This window comes from Mastomys coucha, unplaced genomic scaffold (assembly GCF_008632895.1).
Source record: "Mastomys coucha isolate ucsf_1 unplaced genomic scaffold, UCSF_Mcou_1 pScaffold23, whole genome shotgun sequence".
NCBI lineage: Eukaryota > Metazoa > Chordata > Mammalia > Rodentia > Muridae > Mastomys > Mastomys coucha.
The window spans coordinates 98,178,825-98,193,485 of record NW_022196906.1 but is presented as its reverse complement, the minus strand read 5'-3'; the positions used below and the strand labels follow the sequence as shown (position 1 = coordinate 98,193,485).

Sequence of the window (14,661 nt, the reverse complement as noted above, 5' to 3'; positions counted from 1 at the left end):
CTTGGATTGCATTCATAACCATCAAACAGTGAGAGTGCTATAATATCCTGAACAAGGGCATAATTGCTGGGAGAAAGATGCTCCATTAAGAGGGACGATGACAGACTGTACTGCAAAGTGTCGCTGCAGCTGAGTCTCTCTCATAAGCATTGCCACATACATGAACACTTTTCAAGAGCAACGCAAAGCAGCATTTGCACACCTAACTTTAACAGCATTTGGTGGGTAAGTACATAGCTATAGATGAGAGAGAGAGAGAGAGAGAGAGAGAGAGAGAGAGAGAGAGAGAGAGAGACTGACTGACTGATTACTCAGCATTGGTTTAAAAAGCCTGTCCTGTATGGAACAATGCTACTTTATTACTTAGACACACTGCCAGCTCTAAGGATCCTTAAATACAGAAAAATTGTTGTAAATTTTAGAAAGGGTTTTGTCTTAATTCCTTTTACAGAATTAGATCAATAACTATCAGGAAGATTTCTGAGAGTTCCCAGAGCTCTGTCATAAATGACCTATCTCTTAAGCATTTTTAATGATTAGGGGAAAGCACCTTTACCAGAACACGGCTGTACAAACCAATCGACACACTAGGATCCTTTAAGCTGAAATCATGTTAACTTAGTGAGTTTGACAGCTGGTTAAAGCCAAGATCAGCAGATAGAAACATAAGTGGATGTAAGTGCTCACTAAAATGTGAGAACCCGGCAGTTTTTGTGTGTCTATGTAGACTTTTTAACAAGATGCAGTCTGATGAAAAAATGCAAAGAATCACTTTATTAAAAACAAAAATTGGGCCAAAAGCATGAATAGGCAACACACACAGGGAGAGAGAGAGAGAGAGAGAGAGAGAGAGAGAGAGAGAGAGAGCAAGAGAGAGAGAGCAAGGGAGAGAGAGAGAGAGAGAGAGAGAGCAAGAGAGAGAGAGCAAGGGAGAGAGAGAGAGAGAGAGAGAGAGAGAGAGAGAGAGAGAGAGAGAGAGAAAGCCTCAAAGCTAGCATTGCTAATTCAGGTTAGATATGCTAATCAGCCACTTTAAATGTATCACATGGGTGAGCACCAGAGTGGTGTGATGTAGGGGATTGGCAAGGTTGTACAGGCATGAAAACTGCATGCAGTGGATCTGGAACCATGAGCCTGTGCAGGTGGTTTTTTTGTAGACTGTGAAAACAAGGGTGTATATCTTTCCATTTCATTCCTTAAAGGAGTCCTTGACTGGGGACAAAAGAACTATTTATCAGAATTCTGCTTTTGGAAACAAGAAAGGAATCAGATGCAGGCTAATTTATTCATGATTAGGAAAAGTAGAAAAATAAATCTCAGCCTCAAACTGTGGATTTTGCCTGGAAGTAGTGTCAATGAACTAAATGTCCAGAGAACATGGCTAAGTCTCCAAAAGTTAATGCTGAGTGACTAAAACAAAAATCAGAATGATGGCTGTAGTGTATCACCATGTGTTAACCTAAGCATACACAGATGCACTCGAGCATGCACGTGCACGCGCGTGTGTGCGCCCCTACACACACAGACACACACACACACACACACACACACACATGCACAGAAGCACATGGACATAGATACATATTTACTGTATTTTCCAGGAATGTGTATGTACTCAGGGATAAGATATAGATGAGAGGGGACTTCTCTTCCCTAGAGCATCAGGTCAAGACTCGGGTATTATTAGAACGTTATTAAATGCTGTGAAATCACTGTCAATGTTAATGGCATCTTTATTCCAAACATCCCTTTTAATGCTTGTTTTCCCTTTAAATAAGCTAAGATATTGCAGCAGGTAGCTTGACTCCCCACTGGACACCTAGCTGCAAGGCCTTTCTCCAGTACTCTGTCTGCCCAAATAAAGAAGAATTATCAGCCAAGTAGCCCATGCTGGGCAGCGTTCATGCCAGCACCAGCTGCTTTGAACACTCCGGAGGTACCTTGAGAGAGCTAGCTGATAACCATTGCAGCTATGGGTTGAAGATCCTCATGCCCACGGCCTGTCTGAGAACTGTAATGCTTCCAGATGCTGTGTGCAGCTACCGACGGGTGTCTGTGAGACATTAAACAGGAATGATATACCTTGCAAGAAGTTGATGGGAAACTAAAACAGGAACAATACACTTTGATGGTTAAGGGTTCTGTTTGCAGTTAGGACAGTGAAGGATAAGCTCTTGTTTGTCCTATTTTAAATCTTTGCAAGTTAAAGTTTCTATTTGTAATTAACTGTGATACAAACCACAGACCCATAGCAAACAAGGAGGTGCCCAGGGTGGGGGGAGGGGGCACTTTTGAATCTTGAATCTTCTCAGTGATGAGAAGGAGAAATAAGTTAGAGATCAGGGTATGTGGAAGGAAGGGTGAGAGAAGGAGAGGGGGGTGATGGAAACAGGAGGGATGGCTTGGGGGAGGATGGAGGGAGAGAGCACTGAGAGGGACAACTTGATTGGCAGGTCATCTCTAGTACAAGCTAGAAATCTAGGACAATGGAAACTCCCAGGAATCTGTGAGTGTGGCCCTAGCTAAGACTCCAAGCGATGGAGATATGGAGCCTGAACTGTCCTTCTCTTGTAACCAAACTTCCAACGGAGGGATTGAGACAGCAACCCAGCAACAAAACCTGAGACACACAATTTTTCCTGCCTACAGATGTACAGGGGTAAAGATGGAGCAGAAGTTCAGGGAATGACCAACCAATGACCCAGCTTGAGAGCCGTGCCATGAGAGGGAGCTCATCCTGACACAATTGAAGATATTCTGCTATACTAACAGATGGGTGCCTCGCATAAATATCATCAGAGAGGCTTCACCCAGCAACTGATTACAGAGGCTAGAACAAAACATTAAGCTTGGGGAATCCTGTGAAAGAGGAGAGAGGAAGGATTGAAGAAACAAGAGAGGTCAAAGGACACCACAAAAAAACCTATAAAATCAACTAACCTGGGCCCAGAGAGGCTCACAGAAACTGAACTGCCAACCAGAGAGAATGAATGGGATGGCCCTAGACCCTCTGCAAACATGTAACAGACACGCAGCTCGGTCTCCATGTGAGTCCCCTGACAGTAGGATCAGTCACTGTCTCTGACTACATTGCCTGACTTTGGATCCCCTTCCCCTAAGTGGGCTTCATTGTCTAGCTTCTAGGAGAAGATGTGCCTAATCCTACTGCAACTTGATATGCCAAGGTTGGTTGACATCCGTGGGAGGGCTCTTCTTTTCTGAGGAGAGGGGAGGAAAGGTGGATGAAGGGGAGATGTGAGGGGAGGGACTAGGAAAAGAAGAAGGAGGGGACACTGCCATTAGGATATAAGATAAGTAAATAATTTAAAAAGAAGAGGACAAGGAGGAGGAAGAGGAGGAAGAGAGAGAGGAGGAAGAAGAGAAGGAGGAAGAGGAGGAGGAAGAGGAGGAGGAGGAAGAGGAGGAGGAGGAAGAGGAGGAGGAGGAAGAAGAGGAAGAGGAAGAAGAGGAGGAAGAAGAGGAAGAGGAGGAAGAAGAGGAGGAAGAGGAGGAAGAGGAGGAAGAGAAGTTCCTGTTTGTCCTGTGCAGACTAAGGTTTCTGTTTGTAATTAAAGAGTAAGTTCCTGTTTCTCTTGCAAATTAAGGTTTCTGTTTGTAATTAAGAATAAGCTCTTGTTTCTTATATCTGGTGCAAACTGCCTGTGACCCCGTTCCCATCCTTAACCTGGCTCCTTCCCCCTTGCAGAATTTTTCTAGCAATGTATAACAGCCAACTCTCACCCCATGAACATCTTATCTCTCCTTAAAAAGGGACTCCAAGAGGCCAGCAGGGACTGCTCCCTCAAATCCTGATATAGAATGAGATGGCCAGCTGGCCAGTCCTGGGTGCACCCCAAAATAGTTTGCTTTAACTAGACAATCATGGACTTAGTCTTTTCTTCTTATGATTCTCAGATTTAACAGTCGGCTTCCACAATTCACCGGTGAGAGTTATCATAGCTGCCAAGGGTCAAGGCCATTGGAAGTTCAAGCCTAGAGCAATAAACCTTACACCTGAATCCAAGAGCAATAAGTTTCTGGCTTCTAAAACCTAAAGCAATTGGTCTCTGGTTCTCAGCTCCATAGTTTCTGGGTCATTTAGTCCAACTTCTAAACTTAGGGCAGGGAAGTGCTACCACACAGTTTCTACCAAGTTGAGCATAAGGACCCTAGACACTGGTTGGTAACAGATATCTCCTATGTTAGAGAAGGTGCCTGGGAATTGTAGAGTCACAGATTAAAAAGAACAAAAAATGGGAACAGCTCATGAAAAATTAAATAAAAGGAAAAGAAGAGAAGGAGCAGTGGTGACCATGTGCATGGCCTGAGGAGGTCACGGACAAACCAGGAATCTGGAGTCCAAGTGACTAGAGTCGGGCTTGCAGAGGGTTCAAGAAGTTAATACTAAAAAGGCATGACAGAGAATTATTGACAAAAAAATAATGTCAGTCACTTTCAATCAAGATCTGACCATCTCCAAATGGATGAACATCAGGGGTCACAGGAAGTACTGCTAGCTGAACTCTCAGCCATGTTTTCCTACCATGACTCCTCTGAAGAGCTCCAAGCTACACCAAGTGCCCACTGGGACCCTGGGACTATGTCCAGCTCTCAGAAGAAAAGGTGATCAGTACGAATGACTGTTCTATCATGGATGCACTGAACATGCACCATGGCCTAACAAAATAAAATACTTTGCTGTGGATGGGTAGAAGGAAGGAAACCCTGGCCAGTGGTGTGAGAAAAAAGCTGCATGTCACAGACATCAACATCCATCCGTCACTCTGCCTCTGCTGCCAATGGAGTCTGTTGAGCAGTGATTGGCTCTGCTCTGGCTTCCAGGTTAGTCCGAGACTAGGTTGAGAAATTCCAGGATATACCAACCAGAAAAAGACATAAATCCTCAGAAATATAATTAAAGATAATTATCTTCCTAAATCACTATCCAGACTGTAAGCTTCCTGCTTTGTTCTTAATAACAATCAAATAAACAAGCAGATACATAAATCAGTAGTAGTCACATCCACTTCCAGCAAGCGATTAAAAAAAATAAAACCTCCACAAGCGAGCAATGTTTTCTACAACATGAGATAAAATAACAATTGGAGAAATTTAGTTGATGTGTGCAAATACTTGTTTAAAGATAAATCAGCTGGGGGTTTTTGTCACATCTCAGTGGGTAAAGGTGACAGCCACGAAGCCGGATGACCTGAGTTTGATCTCCAGTATTCATGTGGTACAAGGAAAGTACTGATTTCCAAAAATTGTCCTCTGACCTACACACACACACACACACACACACACACACACACATGCATGCACAGTGAGGGAGGCAAGTAAATGTATCAAAATGTAGAAACAGAATCAGCTGGAAGCCGACCTCTAAAGTATAGAAGTTGCAGAGAGTTAAGAAATACAATTTAAATAATTACTAGCACCAACATTCTTATCTAAAATGAGGCTGCAGGTATTCATTTAATTAGCATACATAGTTGTATGGCAGCCAAAAGAAAATCTAATCGCTATGGACAGAATATTCATAAATATTTCACACAAGAAAGTAAAACTTCCTCAGGCAACACACACACACACACACATGCAGGCACGCATGCACACATGCATGCACGCATGCACACGCACACACACACACATGCCATATATACATATGCTAAAAGAGACCTGGAGTTATGCTAAATTGGATTAAATTACAAACCTAATGTCATTGCTTAAAGCATTGTCAAATGAAAAATATTTTAAGAAATATTAAGTTTTCTGGGACTAAGGAGATAAGGGAGATAAATAATTTCTAAGTTGAATGTGATAGAGTGGAGCCTATAACCCAGCACTTGGAGGGCAGAGAGGCAAATCTGATGATGAACAAATCTGAGTTCATCTTGGACTACAAAAGGAGATCTAAAAATCTAGAGCAGTGGTTCTCAACCTGTGGATCGCAATCCCTTTGAAGGTCACCTTTTCACAATTTGAAGGTCACCTTTTCACAGGGGTTGCGTATCAGAAAGCCTGCATATAAGTATTTACATTACAATTCATAACTAGCAAAATTATAGTTATGAAGGGACAATGAAAATAAGTTTATGGTTGATGGCTCATCACAACATGAGAAATTGTTTTAAAGAGTTGCAGCATTAGGAAGGTTGAAAACCACTGAGCTAGAGGCCTAGGGATCACTAATGAAGTCGTGTGTGTGTGTGTGTGTGTGTGTGTGTGTGTAAGCCAAAGATTAACGTCATGTCTTTATCAATCACTCTCTACCTTGTTTTAAAGAGACAGAGTCTCTCACTACCTGGAACTAATCAATCTGATAAGATTGGCTGGCAACAGGCCCCAGGGAGTCTCCGGTCTCTTATTTCCCCAGCTCTGGGGTTACAGGCATGTGCCATTCAGGATCTTCATGAATGGAAACCTCTTTACCAGCTGAGCCTCCCCTCCCCCCCCCTCAGCTCCTTGGAATATTCTGGATTACTGGAGACCTTAAACAACTCTCCATCCCCCAATCCTACAGCTACCAACTCTTCTTTATTATATTTAAACGCACACACACAAACCCATATAATTGTATATACCCTTTTCTGATGGCTTTTCATCCTTTAACTGACAATGGGCTCTCACATTTTGCAGCCAGTCTTCGTAACAAACTTACCGTGTTCTAGTCAGTGGTCATTCTACCTTCTCAGGGTGAGACAGAGCAGAAGTAAAATCTCCACTTTTACTACTGACAGGGTAAAAGCCTGTAACTTACACTAGTCTGTGGCTTACACTAGTGGAGATAAGTGTGGAGGGGGCGAGGTATTACAATACAGTTGAGAGAGTTGTAGAGCATCAATAATTGCAAGATGTTATCCTTGGGAAAGGTGAGTGAGAGGATCATAGGACAGTGCCTGGAGCATGTGATCCTTAATTCATAACTAGAATGGTATGTCAGTTGTAGGCAAAGAAAGTGGTATGTCCAGAAGGCAGTCTCAATTTCCTGTGTCAAATGTTTCACCATCCCGGAATGAATGAAGTGAAACTTCAGAAGAGCTTGCCAAGGACTTGAAGTTTTTAACTTACAGACTGTAAAGGTCTAAATATGAAGTGTCACCCAGAGACTAGGTCCCCAGATGGTAGCTCTGTCTTGAAAGGTTCTGAAACTTTTAGGAAGTGAATAGAGCTTTGTTACAGGAAGTAGGTCCCGGAGCCAGCTCTGAGATTGATTAAGCCCAACTCCACTTCCTGTTCACACTCCACACCCCAAATGCAAACAGATGCAATGTGACCATACTGGCCTATACTCTCAGACTGTGAGCCAGGCAAACCCTCCCCACTAAGTGCTTTCTTGTCTGCTACTTTTCACAGCGTTGAAAAACAAAACACTAATGCAGGCAAGTGTTTAACGAGTTCCGGGAAACCCCTCTCAGTTTATCTCACAGGCCTATCACGTCATACTTTACCCACCAGCATATAGTATTTCTGGACTTCTAGAATCACCCTTCTGGAAATCTCTGCCATCTAGGAAGCTATGGGGTGCTGTTGCTCCTGATTCAACAGCCATTTCCCTCTGCTCCAGTTTTTTTTTCTTTCTGTTTTTCTTTTGTCTTGCTTGATAAACCTTTTACCAAAAGTATCTTGGGGAGGAAAGGGTCTATTTCATCTCACAGGAAACCAAGGCAGGAACTCAAGGCATGAGCCAGAAATTGAAACAGAGACTATATTGGAATGCTTTTTACTGACTTGCTCGGCCACTTTTTTTGTTGTTATTGTTCAATTCAATTTAATAATGTTCTAGGAGATATTGTTATTCTATTAACTCTAACAATATTAAATTCATTCTATTGTTCTATTATTTACTTCTTTCTCTTTTCTCTTTTTATTAATTTATTCTCTCATGTATGTAGTCAGCTACCTTTCTTACACAACCCAGACTATTTGCCTAAGAATTGCACTGCTCACAGTGGCCTAGGCCCTCCTAAATGAATTAGCCATTATGAAAATGCCGCACAAGCATACACAAGGCCAGGATCATCTGGAAAATTCTTCAGTTGAGGTTCCCTTTACCAAGTAACCCTAGATTTATGTCAAATTGACAATTCGAGGTAACTATGATACCTCCTCTGAAGTCTATTAAAGGCAGAGGTGCAATCAATAAATTATAGTGTTTCTTAAGGATCATGTGTGTGTGTGTGTGTGTGTGTGTGAGAGAGAGAGAGAGAGAGAGAAAGAAAGAGAGAGAGAGACAGAGAGACAGAGACAGAAACAGAGAGAGACAGAGACAGAGACCTGTGTGTAGTGTATATGTGTGAAAGAGAGAAGTGTGTGTGTGTGTATGTGAGAGAGAGAGAGAGACAGAGACAGAGAGAGACTTGTGTGTAGTATATATGTATGAAAGAGAGACATGTCTGCGTGTGTGTGTGTGTCTGTGTCTGTGTGTGTCTGTGTGAGTGTGTGTGTGTGTGTGTGTGTGTGTGTGTGTGTGTGTGTGTGTAGATGCCTGCACAGTCCAGATGAGGATATTGGGTCCCTTGGAGTCAGAGTTGCAGATGGTTATGAGCTCTATACTGTGACCCCTGGGGACTGAACTCATGTCCCCTGCAAAAGCAGTAAGTTCTCTCAACTGGTGAGCCATCTTTCCAGCTCCCAGATTCTCATATTTTCACTCTCCACTTTCTGACAAGTCCTAATTGCATAAAAGTAGACTTGGATAGAAACATTTCAAAAACCAAGTTGGAGTGATGGCTGTGCATGTTTATATATTAATAAAATCATTGCAAAAGATGCATTTTGATGTAAAACCCAGAAATGTTTTAGTAAACTATTGAAAATATAAATTTTACCTGAATAAATTATACCCTAATAAAATACCTCTGAATAAATGATATCCAAGTGCACGGGCTCTGTAGTGCTCCATGCACTTCTATGTTTATAACACCCACAGAGGCACCAACTTTGCCTCTCTATCCTGGTCCCACCCCAACCAGCTCTGTGACCTCAGCACACAGCATAGCCTCTCTGAAATTCCATTTCCTCACATTATAAAATGTGTTTTCATATTATTTACACACCCACCTCATAAGGTAGGAAAAATGAGAGGATACCAGATCACTGCCAAACAGGGTTCTGGTGTTTAATAAAACTTCTATAAACATTAAGGTTTTTTTTTTCCTTCCTTTACTTCCTTGTGAGTAACATTTGGTGACAATTTTCTCCTGGTGACAACACCTCTTCTGCTCAGGATTTCTATCCCTTTCCTAAGAAGATATTAGCATTCCACAGCAACGATTCATTTGGTTCAAGCCTGTCCATCTCTCTGGCGGATCCTCTTCCTGGTCTATAGCTCCCAGCCTCCTGGGAAGCACCAGGTCCATTTTGGCTAGGGCATTCTCAAAGTGTTATTATTGTATTTTCCTCTTCATTTAAGATGCAAAAAAAAAAAACCTGTCTCAAAGCAACAGGAAGCTTGTAAAACTGCCTCCAAGATCCACCACTAGGTCACTTGGGAGTTACCACCCAGGAATCAAAGATCTCTCTTACAGTTTATGCCCCAATGGCACCTGGACTATAGCAGTTGCCACTCACTGTGTAGTTAGTGTCTTGCCAGGGGAACATGGGGGAATTAAGATGTCTGGAATAAGAAGCAGCTAAGAATGGGAAGCTGGGGCCCTGACATCAATTGTAGATTAGACTTGACAAGGTACTGTGGATTTCTCTTTACCCATGACTCATCATGGACATATGCTAACAAGTTCCAGTGGCTGTCCTTGCTCAACAGTCTCCAGTCAGGACAGGGCTTAGGACCTTGGCTGTAGTCCTCATTGGCATAGCACCTCCCTGGTACCTGTCCATAGAGACCACACAGACGAGCCCACTTCTTTCTGGATCTTACTTAGGTGCTCCCTCTTACTTTTTAGGTCTACGGCCCCTTTGCCTCCTTGGTCTGCTGACATCCACCCAAGGCCATCTAAAATTCAATCTATTTTCCATAAAAACTGATGTTTTCTATCAGTTTGTCTTCCTTTCTTCCTTCCTCCCTTCCTTCCTTTCTTCCTTCCTCCCTTCCTCCCTTTCTTCCTTCCTTTCTTTCTTTCTTTTTTTGTTTTTGTTTGTTTATTTTGTTTGTTTGTTTTTTTCGAGACAAGGTTTCTCTGTGTAGCTCTGGCTGTCCTGGAACTCACTCTGTAGACCAGGTTGGCCTCGAACTCGGAAATCCGCCTGCCTCTGCCTCCCAAGTGCTGGGGTAAAGGCGTGCACCACCACTGCCAGGCTTGTCTTCCTTTCTTATAACCGATTGGCCAACACACTGGATTCCCAAGAAGGATCTTGAAATACAGCTGCTTTATTCAATAATGTTTACAATCTTAGGTTTATCAGCCCTGTTTTAAGAATTCAGTGAGATGAAAGAGGAACATATATAGTCCTATGACAGACTATTAAATATTTTAAAAGCCATGTTCCCAATTCTTATGCCAACAGTAAATGAAAAGAACAAGACACAAATTACACAATGAGTTTGATCAAAACAACACACACACGTCAAACATGATAATATGTGAGGAGAAAAATTCTGGAGCAGAGGCTCAAAAATATTGGCGTTTTTCTCCAGGTGGCAGAACCATGAATGACGTTTATAAAAAAATGCCTGTGTTTAATCTTGTTCCTCTTTCAGGGAGCACCTGTTCCTTTTCTAGTGGAAACAAAAGACTTTTCCAAACGAACCGATGAAACTTTCATACATCTCTGCAAAACAGAGAGCTTTCTGTCTCCACTGACGCTGCGTGTGTCTCCAGTCCCCATGTGGCCGGCATTTCAGCCTTAGCTCTGCTAAGGCAGCAAGTTTGCCTGGAAGGAAAACTTGGGACATTGAGAAGCGAGTTTGGGGGAATGGAAGGAGCAGTATTGTGCCCCAACCTGCAGGACTTAAGCAACGGGGTTCTCGAGGGAAGAGAACAACAACAACAAATTTGGGATCAGGAGACTGAAGGAAGGAGACAAGACAAAAATTCTGTTCAAGTTACAATTTACTCTTGGGATACAAAGGGCTTTTAAAGCTACAAGCCACAAAGGTATTTGCCCAGGTGCACGGGCCAAATGGGCATTATTGCTTGGTTAATGTAAATGGAATGTCCCCATTGTAAAAAGCCCGGAAAGGAATGTCCTCATTGTAAAAAGTCCGCAAAGCCCCTTATCGTAAAATGTCCCTAGTCAATAGCGGGAACGTAAATTTCAGGAACGGAAGCAAGATAGTGGATGAAATGAAAGAGTGTTAGTTAATAGATGATGGCCCAGGGACAAGATGGAGACTGAGATGCCAAGGGCTTTTGGGCCCAAACAGTATTGATGGTCTAGGAGTGAAACGAGACAGACTTAAGATGAGCCCACCCACAACTCCTAACTCTATTCCCTTCTCAGAAGCCTGGAAACTCGGTGCACAGTGATGAGGAGCCTGCACATAAATACTGCCAGGCACTACAGCTCCATGCAGCATGCAGAGAAGAGCTTTGGATGAGAAGTGCCAGCCTCCACAGCAAAAGGCAGACCCTGGTGGCTGCCCCTCAGTAGTTGAACTGCACACACAGGTAAACTTCAGTTTCTCTAGTTTAAAAGTTTACAGAACAGCAATAGCAGGTAGGATCATTCTTCAATGCAATAGAGAAGAAAAACACAGAACCTTTCAGGAAGAGTGAGAAGCCAGATGTGATGGCACACACCAGGAATTCCAGACTGAGGCAGGAGAACTGCAAGTTTGAGGCCATCCTGGGTCACAGTGAATGTTTATTTTTCTGTGTACTGAACTATCTTTGGGAACCTTTTATTCACTAAACTAAACTAAGTTTTGACTTTCACTTACCACATGGCACCATGGAGGCTGCAATCAATTAATTAGCATCACTTCAATCTAGCCAAAGAGGTTAGCATCAAGCAGACATATAAATATAATGTATCTACACATCTCAACACAGGTTAAAGCAGAGCCTCTTAGCCTCAGGAGTATGGTCTTTTGGGACCCAGTGATCTTGTCTTAAGAGGCCAATCTATGTGCTGTGAAAATTTAGGCAGCATCCCTGGCCTCTGCCTACTAGATGCCCATACCACACTTCCTCTTATGTTATGACCAGAAATGTCTCCAAATACTGTCAGGTGTTCAGGAGACAGTGAAAGCAAAGATCTCCCTCCACCTTATTCCATGTTAAGAACCATTGTTCCTGCCCCTAGAAACCTTGCAGGTGTGGCTGCTGTACCACGTGTGCATCAATAGGTGGCAGAAAAAAAGAAAGGCTATGTCTAGGCTACATCTACAATCATTATTCTGACTTATGAACATCTGAAGAATTAGTAACCTAACATTCCCCTCAAAAAAGTGAGCCTGAGATAACTACCAAGCTAAAGGCTGGCTCCCAGGACCAGGGGTAAGACTTAGACTACAATAATCCCACCTGGGCTGAGGGCCCCTACCTCTGACCCCAGCAGGAGTGAGCCCAAGATGACCACCAGACTGGTGCAATAGGGCCTAGACAGGGAGCTAGCCTGACATGACTACAAGTCAGGTGCCAAGCTTGGGGTTGGGGAAGCAGTAGAGCCCACACTGGAGATGACCACTGTCTGGTGCCCATAATGCACAAGTCAAGCATAGCCCTTTTGAGACCACTTCTGAGATGAACCAGACACTCAGAGACACCAGGCACCTCAACAGGAGCAAGTCAGTGGTGAAGAAATGGAAGAGAAAGAGAGACAGAAGGATGTAGGCACAATGAAGAGAGGCAGAACTGCAGACTCGAGGATAATGAGGAACAGCCTGATATGAGTAGCCAGTGAGGCTACCTGGGACCACGGTGGGTCCTGGCCTGTGCTGCCACTGGGGGCCATATCTGAGTCCATGGCCCTGTAACAACAGGGGTCTGTTGCCACCAAATGCCAGGCAGATGCCTCTGATCCGGGCTGCCCCCCGCCCCGGGACATATTGTCTGAGGGCTGTGCAGAACTTGCCCACCCCTCACCTGGGCATCTTGGGAGAGCTGGTCCTCGGGTTATGAGATCAGGAGAGCTGACCCTACCCAGAGCCAGCTGCCATACTTGGGAGAGTGCAGCCACATTGGGAGAGTGGCGGGTGAGCCAGGCCCCCAAGGATCTGAGCATGGGAGAGGTGGCCCTACCCCTCATCTTCTGTGTGGTGGCTTGGAAGAGGAAGAGATACCCTACTTCTCACTCACCACTTGTGGCAGATGGGAGACCTGGCCCTAGAGTCATGGGAACAGGAGGGCTGTCTCTGCCCCTCACCAGCTTGTGCTTGGGAAAGCAGGTCCTGCCTATCACCTGGGCAGCACAATAGAGAGCCAGCACATGGGGGTGAGGATATGGGCCAGCCGACCCTGAGGGCATGAGTGGGAGAGCTGGCCCCACCACTGGTCTGTCATGCAGTGACATGGGTATGGGAAAGATGACCCCCGCTTGCCCCTTGCCTCCTACGGCAGGCAGAAGAGTTGGCCCCAAGATCATCAGAGCAGGAGAGCTTCCGCTGCCCCTTCCCTGCTGCAGCTCTTGGGAGAGCAGACCCTGCACCTTGCCTGGGCAGCATAGTAGAGCTGGATGTGGAGTTGTGGATGAGCCAGCCCCAATGTTGAGAGTGTGGGAGAACTGGCCCTGCCTCTCATCTGCTATGCAGTAACATCCCCTCCCCTCCCCTCCCCTCCCTTTTACCCTCTCCACTGGCAGCAGGTATGAGAGTTGGCCCTGACTGGCACATGAGAGATGGAGAACTATCCCTGCCCCTCAGCTGCTACAGCACTGAGGATAACATGCCCAGATAATATGTCAGGTTATCATGTGACCCTGGTGACTGGGGCTGTGGGGGGTGGGTGAGCAGTGAGCATGTGGTGGTGGTGATGGGGAGCTAGCCCCTAAGCTATGAATGTAGGAAAGTTGGCCCTGACTCTTGTCTACTTGGACAAGGGAGAGATGCCCTCCTCCCCTCCCTTATCCCTCACCATCTATGGCCGGTGGGAGAGCCGGCTCTGGGGTCATGAGAGTGGGAGAACTGGTTCTGTCCCTCATCAGCTGCAACTTGGGAGAGCAGGCCTTGCACCTTGCCTGGGCAACAGGGTAGAGCTGGTCCTGGTAGCAGAGGTTGCTGGTAAACCAGCCCCAAGGTCATGAGAGTAAATGATGTAGTGGGCTGGGCAGCTCAGATACCTCTCAGGCCCAGATCCAGGGCTTTGAATTGGCCCACCCCAACATCTACCGCATAACGAACTCCTGGAGTATTCTGGGGGCCAGTCTCTCCATGGCACAGGGCAACAACAGAATATCCAAGAGGAGTCCCAGTGAGGTTTCTGTGTTGATAGAGTAGCAAAAGCCAAAGGCCTCGCACCAGGCCAAGAAATCATTGCAATGGACATATACAAGCAAAACTGTGTGGACAAAAGGGTATACTTTGGGACATACTACAACTTCCACAATAATTTTTTCTCTGTTGGGGGGGGGGATGAGATTGCAAGGGTGGAGGGTGAGTATGAGGGGAGGGGGGATGAGTGAAATTGGGGTGCATGATGTGAAGCTCACAGAGAACCAATAAAATTTTTAAAAAGAAAAAAATGAAGCACCACTATGGGCTGGGGACACAGTTCAGTTAGTGAAGCACTTACTTGCAAGCCTAAGAACCCCTAAGCCAGA

The 14,661-nt window shown here is 44.7% G+C and overlaps 1 pseudogene; it reads left to right on the top strand.

Annotated features, from left to right (window-relative positions):
- The first annotated feature begins 12,196 nt into the window (after positions 1 to 12,196).
- LOC116074132 lies at positions 12,197 to 12,340 on the top strand (annotated as a pseudogene).
- Positions 12,341 to 14,661: the final 2,321 nt, after the last annotated feature.